Consider the following 17,749-nt stretch of genomic DNA (forward strand, 5'->3'; position numbering starts at 1 on the left):
ATTTTATTTCCTCTCTCCCTCCACGTCCTCTTTTTTGCCTTTAGTTTCAAAACTCTCACTGCACCAGGCAGCTAAATTATTCACAATGAGCCATTTCTGTATTGATCGCCAAGTATATTTAGCCCTGGCTCCTGGAATTTCTCCATTACTTACTGGAAAACAGGCAGCTTCACTTCTTGTCTCCAAAACCACTTCCCTCCCCCTCCCTTAACCCACTTTCCTCCCCCCCACCTTCCCCAATAAATAAATACTTTTCTCTGTGTTCTTCTTTGGTATAAAGCAGATCAAATTCCCAAGGCATTCAGCACACAACACTTAAATTTCAACCTGCCCAGCTGCTACCAAACTCTCTTCAATTCCTGATTTTCATGACTCTTAAAAAGAAATCTCCCAAAAAGTTTTCAAAACAGGTAAGCCACTTCCTCAAGCCTTTCAAAATTACCTTATCTTCCCCCTAGTCCAGGTAGGCAGGCACACACTGAGAAAAAGAAAGAAACATCAGAAGCAACAGGGAAAGATCATCCCAGCCAATGAAGTGGAAGGAAAGAAAGGGGAGGAAGGGAGGAGGAAGAGAAATAAAGACAAAAAGAAACACAGAAACATCCATAACCGAAATTAAAACACGGTTTGATTTTTATTTTTTATTTCTTCAAGGGGGGAGGAGGAAGAAGAGGAGAGGGGGAAGAAAAAAGTTTGGTCACCATTTTTAGGCTGGTGATGGCAAATCCCAGCTGCTAAGCCGCCCTCTCCACAACGAGTGGAGAGAGAGAGAGTTTTGCTCGGGCTGAAGACACAGCAAGATGAGGAAAGTTTAAAAAATAATTTTTAAAAGAAAGAGGTAGAGAGAGGGGAAGGGTGGGGGAGAGGGAGAGGGGGGAGAAACCCGCCCCCGGCACTTACAGGTGGGGCATGCGGAGCCGGGCAGCCCCAGGGATGAGCCGGCGGGGAAACTCGCTCAGGAATGGCACATACTTTGAAGGAAGATGAAGAACAAAAAAAAAGAGGGAGAAGGAGGGAGGGAGGTCAGCCGGTGCTACAGCAATGCGATTAACCAGCGGAGGGAGAGAGAGAGGGGAGAGAGAGAGAGAAAAACTTGATCTACCGGTTCGTTACGAATCGGCACGAAAACGGGGGGAGAGGAGGGGATGCGGGGAGGGATGGGGCGAGGGGATGCGGAGAGGGATGGGGCGGGGGGGCCGGCGGGAGCACTCACACCCGCGCAGGAAACCTAGGCCAACTTCCCCGGAGCGCCGCTCCGGCCCTGGGCGACAGCGGGCTCCGCGCCTCAGCCCTGCCTCTCCCCGCCCATACCACAACCTGTCAAAGTCATGGAAGTCCTGCCTCGTTCGATCATTTTATTTTCTTTTCCCCCTTTCCCTTCCACGCACGCACACACGCAGACATCCCCCTTCCTCCGTTCCCCCCCGCGGCCTCAGGCCGCAGCCCCCCGGGGGCCCGCAGGTGGCGGCGGGCGCTGAGGGAAATGGCAGTTGGGGCCGGCGCTGACTAACGGACCGGGCGAGCCCCGCCGCCCCCCGCCACCCCTCTCCGCCAGGGATTATTCTGGGGAGGGGGGCGGCTTTTTTTTTTTTTTTTTTTTTTCTGGGGCGAGGGGGGTCTGACAGCAACAAGTCATGAGAGCCCACCGCCGTGCGGGAGATGCTGCTGCTGCTGCACAACCGCACTTTAGTCGGGGACCCCTGGGCAGACACAGACACACGGACACACAGAGCCCCGCCGTCCCCGCCGCCGCCTCGCACGCCGGACGGAGCTGTCCTCCCCGCCAGGGAAAGAAGGACCGGGGGGTGAGGGAGGAGGCGCGGGGGGGAGGGGGGGGAAGGGGGGAAAAAAAGAAAAAGAAAGAAATAAAAAGAAGCCAGGCGCAGATTTACCTCAGCCGCGCAGGCAGTGAATCACTTCCATCACCCTTTTGTTTGTGTTTTTATTAGTGTCGGCGCTCTGTGCCTAGTGGAGGTGTGTTTGTGCACGGCAGTTGGCTATGGAAACTAAGGCAGTGGAGCTGTAGCTAAGGGTAATCCTGTTTTTACTTCCTCCATCTTCAGAGAGCAGGGTTAGCCTGGGACAGCTGGTCAAACCCCGAGAAACCGATCCGGCGGCGGCGGCGGCCGCACTCACTCGCACACACACTCGCAGACGGACGGACAGACGGACAGACACACGGACACACACACACGCGCAGCCCCGCCAGCGCGCGCACTCCCACCCCACCCCACCCCCCTCCGCCCCATGCGGGCGCGCGCGCCACCCCGCGCGCCTCACCCAAGGGCCGGCGCGGCAAGCGCGCGCGGCGGGGGGGGCGGGATGGGGGGGGGGGAAGGCGGGATGGCGGGAGCGGGGGGGCGCGCGGGGGGCGGGTGCCCGCGCCGGCAGGGCCGCTCAGCACGCTCGGCAATCGATTAGAGGACAAGTGCCGCCGCCCGCCCGCCGCCACCGCGTGCGCCCCGCGCCTCACGCGGACGGACACGCGCGCCGCCGCCTCAGGGCACCGCCACGTCCCCCCGCCCCGGGCACCGGGGTACTCCGCGCCCCCCGCCCCGCTCCTTCTCCTCCTCCCCTCGGGAGCGACAGCCGCTGTCGCCGCCGGCGGGCGGGTGAAGTTGCCGGCGGAGTCATGATTCAGCACTTCTATTTTTAACCGCCGGGCGGCCGCGGGTGCGCGGTGGGAGCCCGCCGCCCCTCGCCCCGCCGCCAGCCCCGCCGCTCTCCCGTCTCTAACGGCGTTTGCCTAAGCACCCCCGCGGTGGGAGGCCGGGGACGCCGTAAAGGCGGGAGGGTAAGGGTTCTGAGCTGCCGTGCTTGTTACCTAATTGAACATTCAAAGTACACATGAGGTAATTTCTTTTTCTTTTTGCAAGTGTTAACGCTTAGAGAGAAAGCCCGCTTAAAATCAAAGCCTTTTTGCGCTGGCTTTTGTCCTCTCTTAAGAAGTCGGTGTGGCTGGGAAAGGAGAAAACCCAGCATCACTCTCCTGAGGAAAACCCTCACTCCACCTCAGCCAAGGCTGAAGCAACACCTCCCACGGCCGCAGTCCCAGCTCGAGGGCCTAACCCAAGCCCACCACAGCTGGCCAGCACACCCGCACCCAGTCAGCACCCAGGGTCTTGCATGCCAATGGGGAATGCTCGGTATGCTTTCCCACAGGAGCTTTCCCTTGCCTTTGGCAGGTCTTGGATCAGATGCAATAGCATCATCCTTTTTCCTTCAAGCATCTCTTTGTCAAAGCTGAACTGCAGCGTGCTGGTGACTGTGGTAATGCCATCATTAGGCACCAGAGTTAACAGTCCATTAAGAAGCTGTGGTTGTGTGTGTCATGTGTTACATACACAGATATTATTACATTTAAATTTGCAAAGTTAAGCACACAGACACCAGGAAGCGTCAGAATTCAGGCTGCCCATACACCCTTGAGCCTTTTCACCCAACCGAGCAGCCTACAGGAAGAGCAGGGAGTTATTCCTTCTTTTCACTGGCACCGAAGGGGAATAACACACACATTTTGCCAGTGAGTTTCAGACACGCACTGGTGAGGGTATCTCCATCACTACGTACCCGGGTGCTTTGTGTATCAAGAGACTGCAAATGCTCTACAAACCTGTAAGTTTTGCTTTCAAGCCAAATCTTAACTACAGCCTTAATTCTTGCTCCAGCTATGCATGAGCGCAATGCTGTTATTAGAGGCAGCGAAGTAAAACCCAGGTTTTATCAGCCCAGCCACTTCACGTCAAGTGACGTTCTGCTTTGTAGTGGTAAAGCCACCCTATCCTGCGAGAGGGAGACAAACTCCACTTTTGAAAAGACATTAAATTATTCAGCCAGCCAAAGACACTGAAGGTAATAGACAGCTCTCTCCCCGGCACTACAAATTTTAGCCAATTAGTCATTACGCCACATCTGTGAAGTGGGTTAGTTTAAGTCTTCTCATTTTGCATAGGAAGGAGGCAGAAAGGTTAAGGGACTGGCCCAAGGCCACAAAGAGCACTCAGAGCTGAGCCTAGAAAGCAGACTTCTTGTTTCCCACGCCTACGTTTCAACAACTAGACTTGGCTTGTCTACATCAGAAAATAGACTGGCATAGCTATAGCTGTGTAATTATACTATAACAGTTTATGCTGGAATAACTCTCCTTGTGGACATTCTCCTCCAGATGGGAAGTGACTTCCCGAAAGCTGTCCAAATGAATGCACGCAACAGCCCACACTTTGGGTTTTGCCTTTGGTTTTCCCCCCCTCTTTATTTTGGGGGTCAAAATTCCTGAGATATGGGTCTCGGCAGCATTTTGAAGGCTTTGGTTGCTTTTACTGACCATTGAAAAAGCATGGAAAAATGCAGAACATGTCATTGAGATGCTACAAGTCTTGTTGTCAAGATTTTTACGGTGCTTTTCATCAAAATGTTGAAAACTGAAAGCTTCCAGCTGGTTCTTCTTACAGGTAGTAATTTCATAGCTAACAGCTTTTTTTTCCCAAAGCTGCGGGAACCTGCTTGAGCCATAGAAGCTGGTGGGAATAGCCAGACCCATCCTCTACAGTAATTATTTCTGATTTTTTAATCCTGCTGCTCCATAAGCTTTCCAACCCAAATGAAGCTGTGAAAAGAAGGAGTGACCAAAGGAAGAGGAAGGGGCAGGGAATAAAGCAAAAGGGTTTGCTTTTCAAAATAGTCTTGTTAACTCCAAGGACTGCAGAGGTGAGTGCATCTTCGCTACAGCAACACAGAGGTGAATCACCGGTTTCAATGCAAAACTCAGCTCTGGGGTTGCAGCAGGAGCTCCACGGTGGCTAACATCAATGACACACCTGCCCCCAGATGACACTCGGCAGAGCAGCTGCTGTGGTTTTGAGGAGCAAGTGATGGTTTGGGGATCAGGCAACTAGGGTTCACATCCCACCATGTGTCCTCCACATAATTTCAGCCAAGTCATTACTTCTCTGCATTTCAATTCTCCATTTCTAAAACATGGTGAATAACACAAAGGGAGTTTTTCCTCTGCTGAGGAACACCCCAAAGAGCGATTCTTAGCTTTGCTACGGACCTCTGCAGCATTAGAGAGGTCACTTCAGCACACCTCTGAAAGCCGTCTCAGGAGCTCCTGTGAGCCTAGTGGGCAGCCCCTTGCCCTTCTCTTTCCAGCGACAAGACCTAAGCAGCCTTCACACAGCCCTGCCTGCCCCAGGACAGCGTCCTGCCACACAAGCCCAGCTGCCCCCTGGGGAGCACAGGCTGTGCCAACAGCCACCCGCTCTTGAGATCTGTGATGTCCCTCCAGGCGTTCACTCAGTCTCCACGGGCCTCAGTTCCCCTCCCATACGCTGAAGTAATAGAGCTCCCCCATCTCACAGGGCCCTGGGAGGAGAATTTAATTCCTCATCAGTCACTCATCAGTAACATGCTTTGATAGGTCAGTGATGGGCTCAGCCTGTTTTCAGCAACATATTCAAACATTTAATCCATATATCCATGTGCGTATGCGTGTGCATGTACGTGAGAATTATTGTTCAAAACAACCATAATGCTTTTACGTAGATTCTGGCTTAAATTTTCTAATCCTCCTTTTGTTATATGCCTGTATAAGGTCAAGGTATTCTAGGAGTTCACTCCAAAAAAACTTGTATTAGGTATTCACATAAATAATCGTTCATTGCAGCAAGAGCTCCGGATTTATTTATACTTAGCAAATTAAAAAAAAAAAAAAAAGAGAAACAAGACATATCTGACACACGGATGCCTTGGGCAGCTATGAACACGACAGATAGATGGATCCCTGCATCAGCTTTCTTGCCTTTAGACTGAACCCTCTCTTCTCTACCCACAGAAGGGGCACTTGGAAGACAAACTGGATCAAATCCCAATATGCTTTGAAGAGTACAAACATAGACCTTTCTTTACTTAACTGTGCATTGGGCAATCTAAAACCCATATATGCGCTAATCTATTCATTATTCCATCTCCTCCTCTTTACTACAATAAAGCACTGTTTTATGCTTATATGCATCAATAAAGAGACCTATAAAGAAAATAATGAACATCCTTGAATATCTTCAGAGCATACCCTATTAATTTTAAAAGGGACACAACTTACTGTACCCCTTGTATTTCACCAAGATAAAAGCCTATAGATTGATTCCTGTTAAAACAGTTGGTATTTTCAGGACATGCAGATGTAATTTATGGAGAGGCACAATACTCATAATAGCTCAAAGGCCACAGAAACTGTAGATCTGTGTCTGTTACTGTAGTTGTACAGACATTCATTGTACAGAGAGCAGTTGAAAAGGCAGAGTATGTAATCTGAATACTAAATTTGTGAATAGTTTCTCACTTGGGCTGGTTAGGCTTTTCAAGAGCAGCGGATGCATTGTGGGGGACTTTGTAAAACATTCTGCTAATATATCACATGGCTGCTGTATTTTCTTCTCTTATCTTTACTGTTACAGCTTTATTCGTGAAGACACAATATTTGATTCTTAAAAGGGCTCCAGCCCCTGCTCTGCGCTCTCCACCTGAATTCAGTGCGCTCTGTGTGAGACAGTTTTTGCAACAAATACTTCCTGCTTTTATCAAGTGGACAACTTTAGGTGTATATAACCCGAAAGTATACAAGAAACAAAGATCCTTTCCCTCACCCCCATGTATTCCGATTGCTATATCCAAGTTACTTGGAAAATAGTATTATATTTTCTGTTTTATTATCAACAGTAAAAGTGTACAGGTTTTCTCTTTTATTGTGGAGATATAAATGTATATGAATATATCATTTATGAGGAAGGGCAATTCTAAAGTGTCCTAACAAAATTTAATTATGACACAAGCAACTAACAGAGAAGCCTAGAGCCTGGGATCATTTTTATTCTTTGCTTGTACAGCACCTAGCACAATGAGGATTTATGCATGACCTAGCTTCCCACTTAGTACTTCAACAAAAATAAGAATTAACTCTTGCTTTGCTTACAGCTGGAAATCACAGTACCAACAGAATTACATGCATCCAATACCGAACAGTGAACAACACAGAATTACAAGGTTCATGAAGCAGCTGATACAAAAGTGTGCTGGATCTATTTAAATTACTGAGGCTGCTGGAGGCACTTAGGCAGATAAACAGTTGTTACTGAAGCTGAAATTTGGCAAAATTATAGGTTTCAATTATGTTGAGTATTGCAAAGTACCATACAAACAGCCAGGTTCATGGCTTTGCGACATCTGAAAATTTGGTGGGAATGGAGTTCTTCCATTTCTCTATGACAGGATTAACATGAAGGCTGAATCTCAAAATGTCAAAAGTTGCCATTTGGGTTTGAAGGGGCTTCTATGATACAGAAGAATTCTACCAGACTAGGCTGCAAACACCATGGGACCAAGTCTTGTAGGGCTTCTGATGGTGACCTTCTGGGTTCAACCCACAGCTATATTCATAGTTCTCATCCTGGGTTAAATACAGAATAGATAAGGCCACCCTGTGCCTACACTTCTGAACTTGAAAAGGGGTTCCACTGCAGCTCTTTAAAGCTTGGCAAAGAATTGAGGAATAAGGACATTTTCTCCTTGAATCCACCTGTACGCGCACAGCCAGACCCTGTGCCTCCCTGGGGCCAGGAGCCACAGCGGTGTCCTAGGGCAGCACAGCAGGAACCTCATCAGCCAGGGCCCATCCCATGACTCCCAGCAAGGGCATAAGCCAGGCCAGAGAGAGTGGCCAGGTCTAACCAAGAGCCCTGATCTTCAGGCAAGTCTGCAGCAATGAGGCAGGTCTGAGGTCAAGCCAAGAAGTCAATCTGCAGGTCAGGATCAGCAAGGTCTATGGCTAGGCAGGGAGACAACTACATCCAAGCAGAAGACCAGCACTCCTCCAATACAGCCCAAACAAAAAGCAAAACATAGAGCTGAGCTTAAGTGGGCTCCTGGCGCCATGGCAGGAGTGTGGGTTGTGGCTTCAGCTGAGGCTGATCAGGGTCATTAATGTCCGTTAGTGCCATCAGCATCTTCACACTCCCAACCCAGCTTCAACCCTGAACAACTGCAGATGGGCGTTTTCAAACAAGGGAAGAAATAGCTGACCTTATCATAAAGTTAGATAGTCTAACTGATTGTGCACACTCTTGCTCAGCAGGAGCTGTTAGGCATCCTGCTCCTCCTTTGCTGAAGAGCGATGCTGTGCATGAGGGAAGTAACTGGCATGCTTTAAGCTCGCGTCTCACCTTCCCTTGCAGATCTCCCTAGAAGTTAAACAGGCTGTTTTCCCTCATTCTACCTGGGTGGTTGCATGATTTCCCTCAGGGACCCAGGGCCTTTATTCAAAACACGTGAAGGATGTCCTGTTTATTCATGTCACTCTTCACTTACCACATTTCCAAAACCAACACTACCCCCATTCAGTGTGCATCACTACAGAAAAGTCAGCACCTATTTACTGGCATGTACTTCACACTCCTTAGTCCTTGTCCCTATTCGTTCACCGCTTTTCCAGCATAATGCTGGTGCTTCTAGGGAGCCAGGGAGAGGCAGGCGTGCTGGGTTGAAAACTAGCTGCTGTGGTGGTCAGGGACTAAAGAGCTAAAGCATCTTTCAGGCTGACAGCAGCTCCTGCAGGTATGGGACCCTGTAACATGGCCTGATCCAGGGGACAGGCACGGCTGTCACAGGCCAGGGGAGCAGGGCAGGGATTAGTCCCCTCTGTGCGGCTCCATGCAATGCACGGACTCAGAGTGAGCAGTTCAGTGTGAAGTCCCACCTCTACAGTGAGTGCTGGGGGTGAAAAGCTGCCATCCAAACCAGTCTTTTGATTATTGCAGAGATGATATGTTGTCTGAGTCTCACAAGTAATTAAGTTGGAACACAGAATTGCCTGAGAAAACAAAAACACCCAGCCCTCTGCCTCCAGAAGTGGCACAGCTGAGCCAAAGGCTGACACCCTGTCATCTCAGAGGTGAAGGACAGCCTGGGGACTAAGCCTAAGTCTGGACTGTGGATGACTCGCTTTCAATGCCTTGCTTTGGAGGAGGATATTCATTTCCCCCTCCATTTACAAGGCGTATGCTGCTATAGGCAACATGTTTAGCCTCCTATTCCTCAGCTGCTTCTGGACTCCACGGAAAAGACTGATGCGTCCAGACTGCAACTCCAAGCACCAAAATTAGATCTCTCCTTGTAGTCACTCTCCAGAGGAGCATTTCTTTCTTCAGTGGCTACACAGGGGGCTGGAGATATCAGCTGGCTAAATTAGTCACTTATAGCAGGTGAATATCCCTGTTCACACTTCCGTTCTTCACCTAGAAAGTAAAGCTAAGAGTATTTCTTCTCCTCTGTCATCTCTGTTGAGAATCAGGAACGCATTAGCGAGAGGGGCAGGGACTTGGATACAGCTGTGACGGAGGCCATGCGAGTGTGCAAGAGAGAGGCATTTAAAAAATCTAGGGGGTTTGTATGCCTCTTCTGTGCCCATAAGCAAAGCGTCATCATAGAAGTGTCCTGGGGTTTGCTTGTGAAAATTCAGTCACCTTAAATTAACTGGCCACATAATCAGTTTTAAAATGGAGCCAGGTTAACTTTGATTAACCACAAGCAACAATTTAGATCATAAAAATAAACCATTAGCATCTTTTTATGCTCCTCTCAGTGTTACATGAAACAACGTTTGACCGCAGCCTTTTAAAGCTGCATGTTAATTTTTATTGCAAAGCATTCCTCTGTCTTGCTCCAGCAGCAGAGCTGATGGAGTGCTCCACAGCCTTTTTTTAGGAGGCTGATTCATTTAGTGGTAGAGGATTTCTTCATTTTTCACAGTATTTATTATTCTTATTTTTTTACTCCAGGAAAGGAATAACATTTCACTACATCCAGACGTTACCCACACATAACTGCAAGCAAAGAAAACATAACTTCATTCTTGTGGTTTGAAAATGCCTCCTTTTTCCTGTTTGTTTGTTCGTTTTTAAGAGGGAGGTGTGTCCATTTTTTTCGTTCTCCTTTGGGGATTTAAATCAATGAAGAAATCATTTGGTCTCTATATTAAAAAGACAATCTTATAGTCCTGGCTACTGCCAATACACTGCCATTTTTTTTTCCCGAAATCTGGAAGAACAAATGTTACTTTCTGTTTATTAACATGAGGGATTCTTTTAATTAAGATTCTGGGTGGTGGAGTGATGGCTAAAGAAGATGTCATTTTATCAGGTATCTTTTCTTCACTGCACGGGCCTGAGCTTACACCACTTCACATCGACAGAAATTCTCCTACTGACTTCAGCTGAAAAAGACCCTCTCAAAAACCTACAAAAGTAAAAAAAAAAAAAAGTATTCCAATTTTACAGCATTATGAATGAGGACATAAATAGAAAAACCTTTGCAGATATTATCATCATCTTTCTCTTAAAAATTCCTCTGAATTGCTTTTGCCACTTTATTGCATCCATACACTGGTAGAGTGTTCTTCTCATAACAAAACTTTCCTCGTGCAAAACACTCAGAGACTTTATGATGAAGCCCTGTGGAAGTACCGGGTCTCAGCTTACTCATTGCATTAGAAAGGCAAATGCTTTTTGTAGTGTCTTGCTGCTGGTTTGGCTTTGTTGGGATGTTTTTTTAATTCAACAAGGGTTTAATTTTAAATTTGGCTCTGAAGTTTGGTCAAAAATAGCTATTGAAAATGATCCTTAAAGTCTGAAGATGTTTTCCATGGAAATTGTAGCCAGATTAGCTCTAGGTCTTCAGTCTTGACTTGATCTTTAAGTGATTTCTACACTAGACTGAGTTGCCTTAATTGGCTGACAACAAAATCATGACCCTCCAGCAAAGTTATCCTAGAATGCTCATGCAAGACTTTTGCACATTTGCACGTATGACTCTTTGAAATAAAGTGTTTGTCTGGCTGTAGATGGTGGCTTCTTCTTTTGCAAGACAAAAGAGCTCTGTTGAAAATCCTCACTTAGTTGTCGTCCCCCTAAAAGCAGGGATACTGAAAGAGATAAAAACTAAGAGGACGATTTCTCTAAGAATTATTATCTGGGGCTGCTCTTGAAGTAGACAGAGCTATGAAAAAAACAAAATGCCAAACTGTAGAGCTGACCTCACATTTCTCCATGGGAATGTCTTTTTCCACTGCCTCCTTTAAGAGGTAGTTTCTTACTTTAGATAAGGGGAGCTCCATCAGCTGCTTCGTAGAGCAAAACTGACACCCACTGGCCACCCCCAGTACTTGAAACATCCTGCGCTATTGAGCAATCCTTGCTTCAGGGCAGAGTAGGAGAAACGAGAGGTGGAACAACCTTCTAGCTCATCTCAGCCCTTCTTCCCTACAGCACATGACCTCAACCTTGTCCGTGGTAGCCCCGAAACGCTACTGCCGTGAAGTGGGAGGATGCATGGCATAACACAACACTCAGTCTCCCTTTCAGTCCTTAGGGACTTAGTCGTATAAACTCCTTTTACATGACAAATGGCAGGGCTTCTATTCCTTTCTGTATGAAGATGGACCAGCTTTACTGACCGTTTTAGCCCTGAAATTCAAGAAGATGTTTTGTTTGATCAGTCTTGGGCTTGTTGTGCGCATGGTCCACCACACTTCCCTGCACCAGCTCTTTGCAAGCAGCCATCCATGTGCTGGTTGCCACTCAGCCAGACGTACTCAATTCTGCCCCGGTGGAGGTCCATCTCTTTTGCATCCCAAATTTCTCTGCGGTATCCTTGTTCCTCATCACGCTGTCACCTCTGATCACTGGAGCTTTATTGTCAAGACTCCCAAAGATAATGTTTCCTACCACTGTGTGTTGTGTGAAGACAAGTCCCTCTCTGCCTCCCTGTCACAGCACAGGCCAGAATTACATTGGCATTTATACATTTATTTTTCAATGGCGTTGCATGCTCATATCTGATTTGCTATCCACGTAGGCACTTCCAACATGATTGCCTTTTAAGTAGCTCCTTCCTACCAAATATCTTTGTTTTAGATTATATTTATCTCCTCATGGAGAACTTCAATCTTCCCCAAGATTCAGTCTAATTCTCTTATTTCCTCCACATGTCATATACCATCATGTGCTACTCTCTGGTATTATTCCTTGCTCCCATCTGGTCTCTGAAACTACTCTCCACTACCTTCCGTGTTGCTGATTTCATATAGTACATTCTATTCTACATGGAACATGTCACTTTGCTAAAGGGTACATTATTAAATTTTATGTAATCAGGGTGCCCTTTTATGCCTGCATGATCAGTTCGCACTTTAGCTATTTTAAACATACCGGTAGTACATTATTCAAAATTTAGAGCATGGTATCTCTAAAGGTCTGTCCTGTTTCTTATCACAGTTTCCAGGCAGTGTAGAGTAACTTACGTCGTTAAACAGGGAAGAATAGTTTTTAACACTGAGCAGCTTCATCCACACACGCTCTCCCTGCCTGAGTTGGCTCAGCCTCCAGGGAAAAAGGAAACCAGGGTAAACTGTGCTCTCCCTTTCTCAACACTCATATGTGCACATCGTCTCACTAGGGTTTTCAAGAATAGCCAAGCTGTTTAATTTAAATAATTATTTTTTGGAGACCCCTCACAGAAATTAATACTCTGACTTCATTTTACAGTTTTCCTTTAGCTTTTGTCTTCTCCAGGTGAGCAAAGCATCACCATGCATTGCTTTAGAGGAACTTGATGAAGTTACAAGATTATTTAATGATGTTTAATAGCTTGTTAATTAATAAGTTGACGGCAACATGTGACAGCATCCTCTCTGAGGGGACCAGAGGCCACAGTGTTGCTCTGTATTTCCCTAATGCTCTATATATCCACTTCAGCCTCAACAAATTCCTCTCACCCGCAGCCTGATTTCAGGAAAGGCTGCACCGAGGCTGGGGGGGTCCTTAGGGGACACAAGCATGAATACCTCTGACAGTGCCGTCAGGGGGAACCAGCCAAAGATTTCTGAGCCACTCATTGCCACACATACAATGTTAATATTACAAGGGAGGAAGATCCCACCTTGAATTCCCAAGTCCAGGATCCAATTGCTTTGACTTAGCCCGCTTCTTAGTTGAGCCCCAGCTCTGAAATATTAGCCTTTCACGGGGGTCGGTGAGGGACAAATTGTGGGCCTGGGTTAACAAGACAAAAGTACTTGGCCCACAGATGTGCAATGTTATTTGTGAGCATGCAGAGGTGCTCTTTCTGCCCAAGCATTTGGTAGTAGCGGGGAATGAGCTGGAGGGAAAGTCCCATCCAAGCACAGACATATCGGGAAGAGGGTCGCCGGCTTCAGCAGAGCGATTACAGAGAGCGCCAACCAGGAACCTGTCCCTTGCAGTACAAATATTGTTTATTGCATCTCCCTCTTTGGTTTCTAGTCTTGCCTGAATTACAGTTCCTACTGAACTACAGTGTGCAGCATTATGGCCAGAGGATGAGGTGGTTGCTTGGAGTATATGGACCCATTCATCCCCAGATATCACCATGTTCCAGAGGCAGTGGCCGCTGGTAGGACGTAGGGGACATCTGCAGCCTCACTGCGGGGGACTGGGCTCCCTGAGCTCCCTCTGCAGAGAGAGGGTCACGCTCAACACTGAACTGGAGCAGCAGATATGTCTTCTCTGCTTTCCTTCTGCAGTGATAACACTACTAAAATAATACTAAGCTGCCGTATACATGGCTGACGGCTACACATCATTTATTGATTTTCCTTGCTTAAAGCTTAGCCATGATTTCAGGCATGCAAAAATCCATTACATCAGAATGATTTGTCAGTAAATTGCTTTTTATGTTAAAAAGGGAGAGAAATAAGGATGCTCAATGAAGAGTTCCGGGATTTTCAGGCTATGCCTTAGGTAATCGTGGGGTTGTGAGAATAAAGGTAAGTCCCTGCCTCGATTCCCTGCCACACAAATGATATGCTTTCTTTGCTGGCTTCCATTTGAATATTCTTTTCCTTATTCAGACTAGCTTTGTCTCTGTATAGTGGGAATCCTGGGGGAAAGAATTGTTTATATAGGCAAACCTCGTGTTGTTTAGCTTTCAAATTTCATTTTTTCAAAGCAATTTCTGAGAAAGGACCCACCCCATCACCCTCCTGAGTATTTGCTTATTCAAGGTCTGCAAAGAGGGATAATTTGCTCCAGCTCTCAGTGCGGGGGCACAAGAAAAGTCTGTATGTTTGCAGAGGCACAGGACCTGTTCTGGTCATGCAATTTTGTGGACATGTTTGAACACTGAGTCCCTGCCCTCTCTTGTGCTACCAGGTCATTGTTCTGAAAGCCCAGTCCTGTTTGGATGCGAGTTTCTGCTTTGCAAATTCCCAAGTCAATATTAAGCATATGGCGTTGATGTACAACCCTGATCTTATTAACGTTTTACTCTTTAAAACTAGACATCATATACACTCTACTGCATCCTAGTGAGACCTCTTCACTGTGCCATAAACTGTGAGGTTAGCATCTTACTACCTGTGTTTCCATCTTCTCATATTAAAACTGAGTGATGTATTGGAGAATAAGTCTTCAGAGGAGTGGGTGAGAGAACTGGGGTCACTCTCTACAACTACCTGAAAGGAGGTTGTAGCGAGGTGGCTGTTGGTCTCTTCTCCCAAGTAACAAGCGATAGGACGAGGGGAAGTGGCCTCAAGCTGCATCAAGGGAGGTTTAGATTGGATATTAGGAAAAACTTCTTTACTGTAAGACTAGTCAGGTGTTGGAACAGAGAGGTGGTGGAGTCACCATCCCTGGAGGTGTTCAAAGAACATGTAGACGTGGCACTTGGGGACATGGTTTAGGAGGCATGGGGGTGTTGGGTTGGTGGTTGGACTCGATGATCTTAGAGGTCTTTTCCAACCTTAATGATTCTGTGATTCTATGATCTCCAGCAGTGGAAATGGTAGTCTTTCCTACATAGTAACAAATGATTCGAGGACACTTCTGAAATGCACGCAGGAGCCCTTTGTAAATGGACACTGACACATTGGAAGGTTTGGATGCTGAGAAATCCCTCAGAGAGAGACAACATAGAGACCCTTCAAAGTCATCTGTGAATATATTTCACTGGGATCATATGTGGATGGAAACGGTACCCAGCAAATTTGTGCTGCTGGGTAAAGACTAGTCACATAGCCCATACATTACTGTAAGTTTATATATGCTTCCTTGTTGGCTCAGGGCGTGGTATAAAATGAGAAAGACTACAAGACTCTGAAACCCTGAAAAAAGTCAAGGGCTAACAGCCCTTCTGACTTCATCTTCACCTCCTTCTTGGTGGAACCTTCCTTGAACTATGAAGGTTCAACACACCTTCACTGAGACATCTCAAAATCTATGCAGAGAGCCAGACATCCGGGCTAGACGTGCAATCCTGACACTTTCTGTAAGTGATGTGAATTCAGGGAGGAAATCCCAAGAGCCAGTTTTAACAGTGTTTTTGATGCAAACATGTTTATAGATTTACAACCAGTATCTCCATGATTTTACCAGCTATGTTTCTGTTGTGAGACGACTGCTTGTTTTTTACTTTGATAACTAAGAACTGCAGATGTAGTTGTTTCCCCCCCACCCTCACCCTGGTCTTTCAGCCTTCCTTTCAGCTGCATGAAACATGTAGACTTTTTCCTTTCAATTTTCAGGTTCAGGTCTCAATCCAACAAGGCACTTAAACCAATATCTTCATTTGAAGTTAGTCCTTGTTTTTTTTTCATCAGGAGGTTGAACTAGATGAGCTCCAGAGGTGTCCCTTCCAACCTAAATTACCCCCCCCACACACATTAATAGTAACAGTACTTAACATTTTCTGTAAGAGCCTCCCATGGCTATAGCAGAACAAAAAGGCTCAAAGATGTTATAATCCACATATACAAGAAGTAAGGGCAGAGAAAGACAGAGCAAGATAAGGTGCAGAAGAAGAGTTGGCTCCCAGTGGTCAATTTTTTGCAGATATCAGGGAGAGGTTTCAAGGCAAACTACGTACTCATCCCAAATTTTTGCCCTTCATGCATATTTAAAATCTAGAGCCAATTTGCAGTCTTTCAATGACTGTTCTGTTTTGGGTTTTTAAATATTATTTTTAATGGATTTGAAAAATAAATACACCGATCAAAGGGTTTTCTGGAATTGTAGCTTGCTTTCTACCTTTCCATAAATAATGGAAATACATAGCCAAGGCGTAGTAAGCATGTGGCTGTACTATTTATTGCTTTCCTCTGGGGAGCCATTTATCTTACAACTACTACAGTTTACTTTTGGAAATGTGTCTGATTGTAACACTTGCAAATGCATATTTCAAAAGTTGGCTCTGATAATTTATGCATTCACTCCCCAGATCACACACTAATTTTAAAGCTTTTGTTTTTACAATGATGTTCTCCATTTTCACTAAAATGGGGGGGGAGGGGGGAAGCCCACCTGTGATATACCTAAAGGGAAGCCTATGTAGACAAAGAATAACATTTCTATCACATTGCTCTCAAAATCGCATTAGTCCTTTTGGGCTACAACCTAGCCCATGCATACTAAGATAAAAAAATAGGGGGAAGCTAGAATTTAGTACAAATTACTATAAATTTGTGAAGATAATTAGTTCAGAATAGGAGGAATTGAAAAAAAAATAGCTACACAATTTTATTGTATATGAAGAGCTGTCCTTTACAATTTACCTCAGCAGACAGAAAAATGTGCAATTTGGTGGAATGTTTTCCATCAAACCTCCCAAACTGTTGGGTTTTCCCTCCATTTTCATTCCTGCCAGTCAATCTTGAAAAATGCCCACCTCAAATTTAAGTTTTCTACTTTTGGAAATGTATTTCTGGATTTGGGATCTTCAGTTTTCTCAAGATAAAAAAACAGCACAGTGAATGGAAATTATTTCATTGTTGATTTTTTTTTTAGTTAAAATTAAAATTTTATGTTAACATTTTTTTGATTAAAAGTTTCAGCTAGTTTTAATCTTTATTCTTTCTTTTAGTCCATAGCTGCATGTATGGCATCAGACTGAAGAGAGGACATAAAAAAGAAGTCCGCAGCAAAAGCTCTGTGAAAGGAAAAAACATGGAGAATAACTAAGGAATAATATAATTTGCCTTATTCTGTTCAAGTTTCCAATATTCAATGATTTCTTGCCACCATATTTAACAAATGAAACCAAGGCCACAGTCACAAATATTAGGGTGTTCCAGGTAATTTTTTCTCCTTGTGTTTTACCCCCTGCACAAACCGAGGTTCACGTTGCCAAGCGTGAGTGGTTCCCATCAACCAGCCCTTACACAAAAGGGACTATAATATTTCTGGCCATTTTTACATTTGCCAGTAAGAAAACCAAGGTGATAAATAGTGTCCTACCCCTACATCTGCCTATTTGTTTTAGGGCACTGTAAGGCAATTTTGGCATGCCAAAGGCCATGTTTATCATATTTTGAGAACAGGCCAGGCTGTCATATTTTATCTAATATCAGCTACTTCCCAGTGAGGGTATACGCCTTATCATCCCCGGAGGTGTTCAAAAAACATGTAGACATGGCACTTCAGGGCATGGTTTAGGAGGCATGGGGGTGTTGGGTTGACGGTTGGACTTGATGATCCTAGAGGTCCTTTCCAACATTAATGATTCTGTGATTCTATGATTCTATGATTTACAGTAGGCTGGCTACCCAAAATTAATGTCATATATTTTTAGGCATGCATTTTTGATGGATCAGGAGCAGATGATAAAATATTGCACCGCAGCAGTTGCCTTTGCAGTTGCACATGTTTGCAGGGAATCCCTCTGAACCCTT

At 45.7% G+C, this 17,749-nt stretch overlaps 1 protein-coding gene across 6 annotated transcripts in view; it reads right to left on the bottom strand.

Moving 5' to 3' along the window:
• The window catches only part of IKZF2 (IKAROS family zinc finger 2), a 114,979-nt gene extending 112,765 nt beyond the window's left edge, over positions 1-2,214 (bottom strand). For 3 of the 6 annotated variants that reach the window (XM_075094055.1, XM_075094058.1, XM_075094050.1), the window contains exon 1: positions 1,893-2,214. The gene's annotated coding sequence lies outside the window, so the exon portion shown is untranslated. Of the gene's footprint in view, positions 1-442; positions 479-900; positions 1,101-1,213; positions 1,294-1,892 lie in introns of those variants that run through there. The other 3 variants (XM_075094051.1, XM_075094053.1, XM_075094060.1) reach the window with 3 other exon arrangements.
• Between the last annotated feature and the right edge of the window lie 15,535 nt (positions 2,215-17,749).

This window comes from Phalacrocorax aristotelis, chromosome 5 (genome assembly GCF_949628215.1).
Source record: "Phalacrocorax aristotelis chromosome 5, bGulAri2.1, whole genome shotgun sequence".
Classification (NCBI taxonomy): domain Eukaryota; kingdom Metazoa; phylum Chordata; class Aves; order Suliformes; family Phalacrocoracidae; genus Phalacrocorax; species Phalacrocorax aristotelis.